Below are 12787 nucleotides of genomic sequence, written 5' to 3' on the forward strand. Positions count from 1 at the left end.
GATGTCTTACAATAAACTAAAGTAAAATAAGCATCTAAGTGTAAATTTCAAACAAAAAAACTTTTTTTTTCCTCTCTGTGATAAACCAGTGAAAAAGGGGAATGACTCAGTATATGTTCTGAAAAATTTCACAGTGTAACTTTGGATTTATGCAATATATCTAAAAATTTAATCGGGTGCTAAAGCCTTTGTAAAAGCTTTAAATAGAATCTTTGTCCTACGTAGCAATAGACTAAAAATTTGTAGTAAAATATGTCTTAATCTTTTTTTCAGAACAAGGTAAATGAGGTGGTAGAATTTATTATGTAAACACAAGCACACACATACTAAATGCTACTTGATCTGAAATAAACAAATAACATACAACAACACTTTTTTCTGTTCTCCATTATTTGCTGTAGCTTAGGCCGAGCAAAATCTTTAATGTAGTACGCCTAGAAATAAATAAAATCATGTGTTCTGTAACCCAAAGTTATCAAACATATAAAGTCACAAAGGAAAGAAGAAAAAATAACTGCATGAACTCAGTAAAGAATAAAAATATTACATCCATATAATGTCCATTTTTAACAATTTTGTATTTTCTGTAGACATTGAAAAGTAGAGTTAACATGCTTAATTTATAATATCTGCCAGGATATCAATACTGGGTAAGATGCTGGTACTGAAGAGATGATGATTATAAATGTATAAAATTCAATACTAAATACAATATCAAAAATGATTAATCCCTAATTTTGCTATCACCTGCTATGCTCTGTATAGCCTCTGTCTTTCTAAACCCATTTGGCAGAGCTGTGTTTCGCTCTGCTCTAGTGCTGTTAAAAGAATGAACTGGGGAAAGCTTCCCTTTCTGTCCCTAGAACTGTTTTCTTTTTTGCTTTCAAAGCAACAGACCAGAGCATAATTGTTGTGCTTAAAGTACTATTAGGGTCTGTGCTGGGGTATCTCCTCTTGTATCCCAAATGTTGGCAGGAAAGGGAAAGGGAATTTCAGCACCAACAGTGCCAATGTGTGAGGCAGCCTCCATCAGAGGCTGGAGGCCTCCAGCAAGAACTCCAGCTTCCCTGTGAGATCAGATAACCTGCAGAGAAGGAGGTAGCCAGGAAATACAGACCTCCAACTATACTCCTTTTCTCATCCAAAATTTTTAATAGTACCACAATATTTGCTAGTATTGAGATAGTTATTTTGATTTCAATAATGTGCTAGATTCAAACAGTGTTGCCCATCTCTTATGTGTATGTTTTTGCATTGTCAACTAAAAAGTGTACTTACTAATGGACAGATAAGGTATTCTTATGTATGTTAATTAGTATGTGTTTATGCCTTTATCTTTTGTTCCACTCACCTAGCTGCAACAATAGTTGCAGACTCGATGGGTACAAACTACTGGAACACATGAAGATATCACCTATAATATTTACCAGTAATTTCTCAAATACATTCTTGTCTGACTCACCTGTATAACATCACATAGCAGGACATCAGTAACACCTCTGGCCTGAATCCTTAGAGTTGCTTAGCTTTTGCACTCGTCAAATCATCACACCAAACCTTAGCCAACTGTTGAAGAAGGCACCACTCAAAATGAGGCAACCAGGTTCCGACACAGAGCATGTTGGGCACAGACTACCTGAATCAGGAGTGAAATATGGATAAAAGGATTGTATTTACATGCACAATTGTATATAAAAAGCCAAAGAGAGAAGCATATACCTGATTACACGTATGTCTTTTCCACATGAGGGATCCTTCAATATGAACTCTGTCTTGGAGCTAGCACATAAGCCCAGTCAATTGCACAGTTATATCATCTTGTAGATGAGTAGACAAAGAATGAAGCCACAACGGTTAAACAGGCTTCTTACTTGTTTCTGCTGTTGCTGCTCACTGCAGCACCAGCAATTATGCAGTGCTGATCAATTCCAGCCACTGAGCGCAGCAAACCTCTCTCAGTCTCCTCAGCTCTGAGTGATTACTGAACACAGGAAAGCAACTCACCCGTGTGAATAGGGAGCCAATTGTTTAGAGCCCAAGCAAAGAAATGTGGAGGACAAACAGAAAAGACTTAAACACACCTTCACTGTGAATGTAGAATTAATGGTACAAGTCAAAAGAAAGCTAGCTCGGAAAACTTTCTTGCTGGAAGGAAGCTATTTCAAATACTTGGGGTTTTATGCAGTTTTCCTTTAACTCAAATTGTTTACTCAGACTTCCGTGAATCCTCTAACTATCCTGCAGAAATTTCAGAAGTATGCTACTTCAGACAAAAATGAAACCTGTAAATCACATATCTCTTTTAAAGAGAATACAGAAATAAGTTGGAAACATAGAGTTTCACACATGCTCTACAAATGTATAGCATAAATGCTAGGGAACTGACGCTTTCTGAAAAATGTACAACTTGCTCTGGGCATTAGTGTTAGGTCTGACACTTCCCTGAAGCATCATTACCCTGTGAACGTGAACAGTGGTCACCCAAGATATCCCCAAATGACAAGTGTTTGGCCTGGAATTGGCTACCTTGGTTAATATCAAGCTGGTTACAGGTGAACAAGAAAAGGTGCTATCAGTGAGCCCAATGACAAAGAAGTCACAAGTGATGGAGATGAATTAACATAACTCAATATACTAAGCTGTATCCTCAGAATTGGATGAATTAGATGTATGATGCATCTGAAAAGAGCAAGAGGAAAAAAAAATATTCATCATGGAGTTAAAACTGTTGCAGGTCCTTGTTCTTATCAAGAAGGTGTGCTACTCATTGGAGGAGGAAGCATGTGATGATGTCTCCAGGGGAAACAGAAGCTGTTGATAGAATTACACTGAAAGTACCCAACAGACCTATGCTTCACGCCTCTGGGAAAGGTCTTCTCACCTTTGGGAAGAGGATAAAAGAAAACCTAGATGGATTCATTGTTTTGGGAGTGATAGAATGAGCAAAAGAATAAATAGAGTACGTAAACCCACTAATCATTGTAGGCAAAAGTAAACAAAATAAAATACTCTATTTTGTACAGAACCCCAAAGAATTTATATACATACATACATGTATATATACACACACACATAGATATGAAAAGCAACATTTCTACTACCTGCAAGGATGGAAAACAGAAAAGATGTAGAGGCCAACTATCCTCCTAAACTTCTTCCAGCAAAGAGACCACATGTGCACAACCAGCACTTAACAGTGAATGCTTTAATGAACAAAACCTGAAGTTCTCCAGGTACTAGGAGCTGTGCTGCCCTTCCACCTAATGATGGCCTTTATTTATCTTAGACAATCATGCAGGGCCACCCTTGCAGCCCCCGCCACAAAAACCTTGCCACCTAAACTCAATACAGATATTTGTGTGTGTATTTCATGGGTGGGGGCAATTTATATGCATGCAGCAACATGCTAATTCATGCAGAGCCAGCTTATTGAATGATGAGTCGTTTATATGCTTGAGAACCTGATCCTTCATATCTATTACACAGTTATAAAAAGTTCTAGTTCCTAAAAGTCCATTTCCAGGAGGTCATACATGGTACTCTGTTACTAGAGATAACAACAATATAGAAATAGAAAACAAATCATCCATGCCTCATCTCAACTTGAGGAAAAAATTATGTGGTTAGAGTAAACCAATTTTTTTGTGAGGGCTTATCTCCCATTAGTATATTTTATGAATGTAAATTTGAACACTAATTCCCAAAACAGAATATTCCCAAAGTAACATAAAAATTCATCAGAGCCCTCAGACACAAAGCAGAAGGTATAATATCCTGATAAATAAACATCATAAATAAAGTGAAATGAAAATGATAAAAACGAGTCAAGGGAGATTCAGATGATTTATGTCAGCTGAAGGTCTTGTTCATATAATTGAAGCACTCACAGTTATACCTAAGTGTATTTTTCTCAAGTGGTATTCAAGCTATTTTTTCTGAAAATCTCTCAACTGCAACGTCACCTCCAACAACAATTCTACAGGCATTTTCACCTGAGGATGGCCTTTGCAAAGATATATATTCATACCTGCCGAGCAACCCCAGCTCCTTTCAGAAAGATTCTTATCTTCTGTTTAAATGTCAAAAGAAGCCTATAAAACCAAACTGTTGCCAAATCCAGACTGTCTGTGTGAATGTCACAGTGATGCATGCTACATACATACTGTTTGCATACTTTTTATGCGTGTCAAATTCTGTCAGATTCACCTTAAAGAAATGCTGTATTTTAGAAGCAGCTACCTGCAGCCTACAGTAAAATAATATTTATGCTCTGCATGGGTCAGTAGTTACCAGAGTTTGCCACCGTCAGGATGAATAAAGGCACTTTGCACACCTTAGTTTCCCAGGTTTTAACACATTCCAGTGTCTGCTATCACAAAATGGCCTTATTAACTGTATTCTGGCCACATTTATCAAAATTACTATATTTGCCTTATTTCTACATATGGTTAACATGAGGCTTTATTTCTTGATTTTTGATGTGTCTTTGGTATAACAGTAAATTTTTTTGTCATAGAAAGATCTCTTGGCTAGTTAACCTCAGGTTTCTAAAGATCAAATTGTTATATCCAGTGGTATTGGAGGACTTGCTATACCACTGAGTATCACATATGAGGTTATAAAAATTGATATATTTAATTGTGTCAGCAAATTTTCAGACTGAAACCCATGGATGTAACATATAAATCCAAATCTAATAGTCCTATGTCTACATGGAGCCCAATGGAACCACAATGCCTCAGGGACAAAAAGAGTGTGGGTTGGTGCCCATTTATAATCATATCACCACCATGATAATTCAACACACTGAAATAAAAAAATTATCATAGCTGTGTCTCTCTACTCAAGAGATATTTTTTGAATGTGTATGCCTTTGGCTTCTCCTCTGCTGGGGTTTGTAAATTACTGTTTTAATTTACAACTCAACTTCAGCTGGTATCAACAGAAAGACAAATCTTCAATCAATCAGGGACGTTTTAACTGATTTTTTTTCAACTATCTGGGTTCTTTCAAATTCAGGAAAACCTACTGACTTCAGGGTCAATGTTTGACATGCTTCATTTCCAGTTGTACTTTCTCCTTTATTCTGCATATACTACTTCTGGTAATGCTGATTCATTGGCACTCAACTAACTACTGACAGAACTAAGGAATTCTCTTTACAAGAAGAGTTTTTTCATAGCTACAACCACTGAAATAACTATTCATTTACTGCATTTAGGTTAGACCTAAAACTTGGGGACCATTAATACTCCATAGAACAGTTATAATTAAAAGGATTTTTATCTTTTGTATAAAATATATGTTCATGGTATCCACTGCCAACATTATGGAAAGATAAGTTTAACACATAAGAAAATTATATTAATGGACAATCATTTTATTTTAAGACATGAATGCTACTGTCCATCGACTTCTAGCTAGTTGTACTTACCTTTATGAGGCAGTAGTTAGCTCTTAGATTTGTAGAAAAGGACCATTTTGTTTCCTTACGGTGGGAAGTTGCTAAATAGTGTGCTAGAATAGACACCACAAGATACGCTTTCTTTTAACCTTGCCGGACTTACAAAACTGACTTTTTTTTTCCTTCCAGCAATTAGTTTTGAGTCCTAGAAATTAATCTACAAACACATTACTAGAAAGTTTGAGTTAAACAAAAGGTCTAATATGAGCAACATGACAGTTGTTCTTTTAATATACATGGGCAGTAGGTAATCCGCAAGCAGAATCCACAGGAGAATTTATGAAGAAAGTATGTGGTCACCAACAGAACAGCACCTTCTGTTATGTTCAAAATCTTGTTTATGGGAAAAGAGGAAGCACATGCTATGCATAAAAGAGGCCAAGAATTTATTCTTAATATAGTGGAAATCTTTACAGTCTAATTCAGGAATCATCATTATTCTAGATGTAATTATTACAGAAAAAAACCCCAAACCAACAAGTAGAATACAGAAAAAGATACAAAACCAGCAGCAATATAAATAAAATAGTAACACACATACTTCTTAGTTTCTACCCTTTCCCTGGTGTTGTGCTCTCCCTTCTACTGCTGCTCTGGGTCAGTGGTTTCACCATGGTGTTCATGGTGGTGAGGCAGGTGTTACAACAAGTTGTCAACATCTGGAGTCCCTTTGCTGGGAGGAATATGGTGCTCATGTTGAGGATTTCCTCTTCTGCAATTCTTCCCCCCCCCCCCCCGTAGAGTCTTTTACAACTTTTTCTTTCTTCATTGGTCTGCAGCTCCACGTTATATCCAAGTTTACTGTGTATGGTGCCTTTTACATGTCAGATACTGTTTCTTTGCTTTCTTTGTTGCCCCTAAAACCAGTTTTGTCCAGCTCTAGGTCGGCATTATTTTTTAACTGACCATTACTGAGCTGTTTATAGCTGTGGGGTCTTCGATGCTAGGGGAAACTCAGCTGGATCTGGCAGCTCAAAAGAGGTAAGGCTGTTGCAGCTCCATGCCCGCAGCTCCACATCCCCACCTCTGCCAGCAGTGAGGCTGAGTGGAATGAGCCTGGACACAGTGTTCCTCAGGAGCCTGTAATTTGGGTTCCTGCCTCCATTGTGCCCCTGTGCTCCTCTGAGCTTGTGGACATGGGCTTCTGATGGGCTGATGACTCCCGTGATGGGCCTGGGAGGAGCTAGGGCAGAATTTGAGCTCTCCCATCTGCTGTTGTCTCTGTCTTCCTTTGTGAGGTGCAGATGACCTTTTACTGCATAACCTAACACCAGCTTGTGCCCCATTCCTTGTCATCCCATACCTGCACTGTCTGTGCTGCATCCTGTGTCTCTGACTCTGAAAGCCTCTGCTGCCCTTTGTGAAGGACTGGAAGCTGTCAATGTCTCAAACATTGTAGATAAGTAAAACCCTGAGTTTCAAACAGTGTCGGGAAGATAAGTAAATCGCTTGCAAGTGTTGAGACATTCTTTGGTTATCTAAAGAGTGTGGAGGCCCGCTTGCAGATGTTAAGTATCTAAAGACATGTGGGGGTAGGAGTAGCCAGGACTTCGGCCTTCATCCCAGCAACCCCCAGAAAGCAGATTACAACCACCTAGCAACTGCCAGCACCGGACCAGCCGACATGGAGGCAGGGACTAGAGACTGTATAAAAAAGGGAACCCTTCTCCACTTTGGTGCGCGCCCATCACCGGAGGATTGCCACGCTCGTCGCCGACATCGCGGGAAGATTGCCACGCTCGTCGCCGACATCGCGGGATCCAAGGGTGGTGACTATCTCTTTTCTTCCCCCCCCTCTTTCTTTTCTTTTTTTTTCCTTATTCCTCTCTTTTCTCTCTTCTTGTGAACGTTTTGCTGCAACCCACGCTGCCCACCGTTACGCCTTCCGCAGTTTGGATTGTTCGAATAAAGCGTTCAAAGTGATCGTTTGGTGTCGTTTCACCTTAATTTAGCCCGGGGGAATCCCAGAACCTCTACGGCCCTCTGGTCTGTCCGGTCCGGGTCGTAACACCCTTCCAGGCGTGTATCTCTACATTCTTATGTTAGAGTCATAAATATCTCTTTCTACCTAGAAAAACTGCTTGTTACTGCTATCTACATAAAACTATAGTACCACTCAAAGATAAACAAAAGTAAACCAAATTAGATATGGACACCTGGTCAATTAGAGAAACTGCTTCCACAGCAAAATTAAGCAAGACCTGGAGGCAGGTCAAGAAAAACCCATTTAGAGCAGGCCTGACAAGCCTCTGTCCCGAGGCCAAGCAAACTCAGTACAAAGCTCACGGCCTGTTACTAGCACTGGCAATACCGTATTACAGGGCTGCACAGTTACACTTCTTCACAATCAGGAGATCAGGAACATGGAGTCCAGACAGCCGGACCACATCTTTTAGACTACATCAGACAATAACAGTCATTTGGATACGCACGCTGGAAAGACTTCTATCTGGGTAATCAACTATTCATGACTTTCCAACCTAGGGACTCTCAGAGCATTGTTTTGTGATATACAAAGAATTCCTGAGATCCCCTGGATGTTGTCTTTGTCCCCTATATCGTCATGCCTTATAAACTTCTCCATGTACTGTAAATGCTGTATTCCCTGCTGCACTATGGCCTTTGGAAAATGGATCTGCATGGATGGGTGCAGACAAACACGAATTCCTCTGCTTGTACCAAAGTAGAGGAATATGAATCAGAGCCTGCTGATTCAAAGCTTTGTCTTCGTCAGTGTAGTGCTTTACTTAAGGTAGGAAAATCAGAATATATTAATACCAAAGAATCCCAAAGAATCTCACTAAAAAGGTGTAATTCTCTCATACTAGAGCTGAATGACATGCCTTTATCAGAGAGCTCATCTGTTTTTACCTATCCATGTAGACAGACGTGGGTCTGTAGACACATAGGACTAGGATGTGTCTTTCTGTCAAATTACCTCTCAAAGTGAGTTGCTGAAGGACCATGACCATATCTGGCCAGTAGATAGAATAATTAGGGACTTTTAAATCATTATTTCTTTCCAGTAGATCTTGCAAAAGCCCTGTGTTTTCATCAAGCTGCCTGCAGAAATACAAACAACTGCAGTCCTGGTCTTTGGACAATCACAAAGATAGCAACTATTTTTGAGATTCTCAATGGCCCAAATGTTAAAAGAACAGGATACAATACTGCTAATTGCCAGTAAGGAGTCAGCTACTGATTCCCTTCCCCATTTTTTCAGTATTTTTCATCTCAAATAGTGCTGCTGGGTGATTTAAAATGTTAGACAGAAAAGTACATGGCTTGTAGGAATTTGTAAAACATCTTCCTACTTGCTAAGAACATCTACGAGAAAAAAGGTTTTAACAGTAGAATCATAATACAGTCATCCAGAGCTGGACGTCTGTGAAGAATTGCAATCCTAACTCTGCACTTCTATAATATTGTGAAAAACTTTATATAGAAGTTGATACTGCCACTTGAACTCCAATTGGGAATTTGTATTTGCAAAATTTTTTGTCAGTCAATAAGCCTTCTCAAAATAAGCACTGATTATTAGCTTAGAAAATAGTTGCACAAGTAGAAATAATGCAATATCCTATAGAATGTCTAAGAACTAAGTAAAAATTCAGTGTTATATATAAAGTGATTTTTTTTTTTAATGTCTAGATCTGAACCTTATAGTAGACTGTCGTTACTTTGTCACAGGACTGTAAGAAATTGACACATGTAAGAGGACCTGCTTAACTTTTCATAAATATTTTTTTAATAGATTTAAAAGTAAATTAAAGTACAGCTGCTTTTTTCTCTTTAAATAAGTGATACAACATGACATTTTCATCTGGTTTGTTCAGGTCACATCAAATTATGTCACACCACAGAATATGTTTAACTTAATGCAATGCAATGCAATGTAAGTGCAATGTCTGCATCAAACATTTAAAGGAATAATTTCAAACAAAATTTAAAAGAAGTGGAAGAAAGTAAGAAATATAATACTTGGATCTGCTTATTCCAAACATATCTCTGCTTTCTTGTAATAGACAGATGCCCCTATGTTCTCAGAGTCAGTAGCAGGTACGTCATCCCCAGCTAGTTACAAATAATATAAAAAAAAAGGACGATTTCATTGAAATGCCACTTACTTTTTTCTTGTAATGGGTCTTGACAAGAAAATGTTCATGCTGTGTGACTTTGAAAATGCCCTTTTCTGGCAGGCAGCCTTCCTGCCAGTGCTACTGTTTGCTGGCTTTGAACAACAGGAACAGGGGCCAATTTAAAGTCCAGGAATCAACCAATTTGAGATGCACAGGCTCCCCATGAAGCAATTATTCCCTTGGATGGACATACTGTCTTCATTATTCCATAAATTTTGCAGAACTTAAATATTCAACCACTGATGTACATTCTTTGCACTGTTGGTAACATATGTGGTGTGATTGTCCAAAAAAGAAAGCACATTTCTGTCTCAGAATGCATAGTGTGATATTCCAGCCCACAGGGATGGGAGCGGAGAAAACATACATATATACTAGGATTAAATTATGTCCTGTGGAGATGAGCTGGACAGGTTTAAAAGAAAAAAAGAGAAGTTTTCAATAGTCTTTGAACAGGATAGTCTAAAGACGTGAGTATATGCTTTATTCATCTCTCGTTCAAAATATGGAGATTCATTCTCTGTCTCCTTTGAAGCATTTTCAAATTTCCTCTCCTCCCCACTAGCTGGTAGCTTATCTTTTTTCAAATTATTGGGTAACCTCAGTACTTCTCTCCCAAGCAGTTTGCTTAAGCGTGCTAGCAATTCTTGTCATCTTTTATACAGATTACATATTTTTTATTTTAACAATGAAGGAACAATAGAAGACCAAGGAAAAAAGAAAGGAAAAGAAAAATAAAGCCAACCTCTTAAGTTTTATGAAGTCTATGGAATTATTCTCTGAAATTCTTCTGGAAAAAATAAAAAATATTTTTAGTGTTCTTTATTGTGAATTTGTTCTACTGATCCGTCAATGATTCCCCCCCCCCCCTCCCGCCAGGTTTCTGCTAGTAATACACACTCATCCTATAAAGTGAGGATCTAGCAAATGGTACCTCAAATTTCTGAAACTGGAACCCTCCCCCAAATAAAGGCCAGTACTAAAACCAAAAGACTTAATCAAGATCGTGATGTTCTGTCTTTAATATTTATTTAGAATGTAAACTTTCATAGGCTAAAACTGTAGCAATGGGAGTGTTTAAGTAGGAACAAGATCAACACCCTAAAATTTAAGCCTTATATGTGTTAACTAAATTTGTGTCTGAACCTGTTTTCTAATCTAGCCTTGTCTTCCATCCACTATGCTTCCTCATGGGCACGGATTTAAACTGACCTGCAGAGGTCCCTGAGATGGGAGAGTCCTTGCCAGTTTAACATCTCTAATTTGCGCTGTCTGCTGAGCACAGGTAAAATCATGGAAAGTATGCCATCCACCAGCATGTCCTAAGTCCAGCTCTTCCAAAAGACTGCAAGAAACCTTTGAATTCCATCTACATCCCTTGAAGAAAATATGTGGAAACTTTCAGGAGCCTGCAGATCCTCTCTTCTTCTTACACAGTAGAAATTTCTCAAATTTTAATACACGGTTGGGATTATACTTTAATCTATTTTTTCAGGTGTAGAAATAGGATGGACACTTCGGGCTAAGAAGTGAAATAGGGAATGCAAATATGTATTACAATATAAAAATATTTTGGTTGGACAAAAGGCACAATTGCCAGTGACTACTATGCTAGACTCTACAGACAGTTTAGTTAAACAGAAGGAGAGAAGGAGAAACAGACATGCAGACAGACGATCTGATAAAGACTGCCAACTGCTTCCTCACTTCTTTTAATAACACCTAAAAGTAACAATCTGCTGTCTAGCTAACAGTATCTAATTTCATTCTGTCATTTTCTCTATGGGTGTGTTGTATCACATTAAAATAATTAGATGTAAGTCTGTGGTCTTGATGATCTGTGTTTGATTAAAAAAAAGGCATTTTGTGGTGCTGACATGCTCAAGATAGCTCCTAGTAAATAATTTATGGAATCAGAGACCACAAAGCTGTATTACTGAAGCAGTAGAAATAAACTAGCTTTACAGAGAAGGTTTGAGTCACTTTATATTGGTTCAGCACATTGTTACATTATATTGGTTCTGATATGACAGAATCACAAAATGGTTGAGGTTGGAAGGGACCTCTGGTGGTCATCTGGTCTAACCACCCTGCTCAAGCAGGGCCACCTAGAGCAAGCTGCCCAGGACTCTGTCCAGATAGCTTTTGAATATATCCAAGGAGGGAGACTCCACAACCTCCCCAGCCAACCTCTGCCAGTGCTCAGTCACCCTGACCTCAGTTAATTTTTCACAGTGAAAAAGTGTTTCCTGATGTTCAGATGGAGTATTTCAGTGTGCGCCCATTGCCTCTGGTCCTCTCACTGGGCATCACTGAAAAGAGCCTGGCTCTATCCTCTTCACACCATCCCTTCAAGTATTTATGCATATTGGTAAGATTCCTCCTGAGCCTTCTCTTCTCCAGGCTGAACAGTCCCAGCTCTCTCAGCCTTTCTTCATATGTCAGATGCTCCAGTCCCTTAATCATCTTTGTGGCCCTTTGCTGTAGTCTCTCCAGTATGTCCATGCTTCTCTTGGACTGGGGAGCCCAGAACTGGACACATGACTCCAGGTGTGGCCTCAGCAATGCTGAGTAGAGGAGAATATGCACAGACAATACTATGTTAAAATGTTTTGGGCAAAGCAATGGACTTGAAGCTTATGTGGCAACTTCAACAGCTCAATAACTTCTGTTACATACTATAAATGTGCTCAAATTTCCTTTGCAGCTTTTATCATTGACAAAGTGTTTTTTAGCCCTAGCAAGTATATCTAGACTGTCAAACAATGTAGTTCTCCAGTTTATTCCCACATGCTTAAACTTGGACTTGTTATTGTATAACTATACATGTTTCCCCTGACTATCTTTTGGAGTGAACTATCCAGTTGCCTCTCCAGACAAAATCCAGCTGAATTTCTAGGGCTCAGAACAGTTCATTTTCACATTCAGAACAGCTTCTAAAACATGATAAATGGGTTGCTCCACATTTGCCTCTCTCTGCTCTACAGAATCCTTCAGCAGTATCTCAGAGGGCTTTGAAATCTCAAAGATGTCTACATCTTACACCTTCAGGCATGAATTGCATGCCCAAGCTTCATTAAAACACCAGTCTGGTGGGATAGAATACATCCTTGCATTATTTCAAGCACTTGGAACTAAGAAAACTTCCGTGTGGGTGCCACTATACATCCGTGTGTTCCTATAT

This window comes from Gymnogyps californianus, chromosome 1, assembly GCF_018139145.2.
Source record: "Gymnogyps californianus isolate 813 chromosome 1, ASM1813914v2, whole genome shotgun sequence".
NCBI classification, from domain to species: Eukaryota; Metazoa; Chordata; class Aves; order Accipitriformes; family Cathartidae; genus Gymnogyps; species Gymnogyps californianus.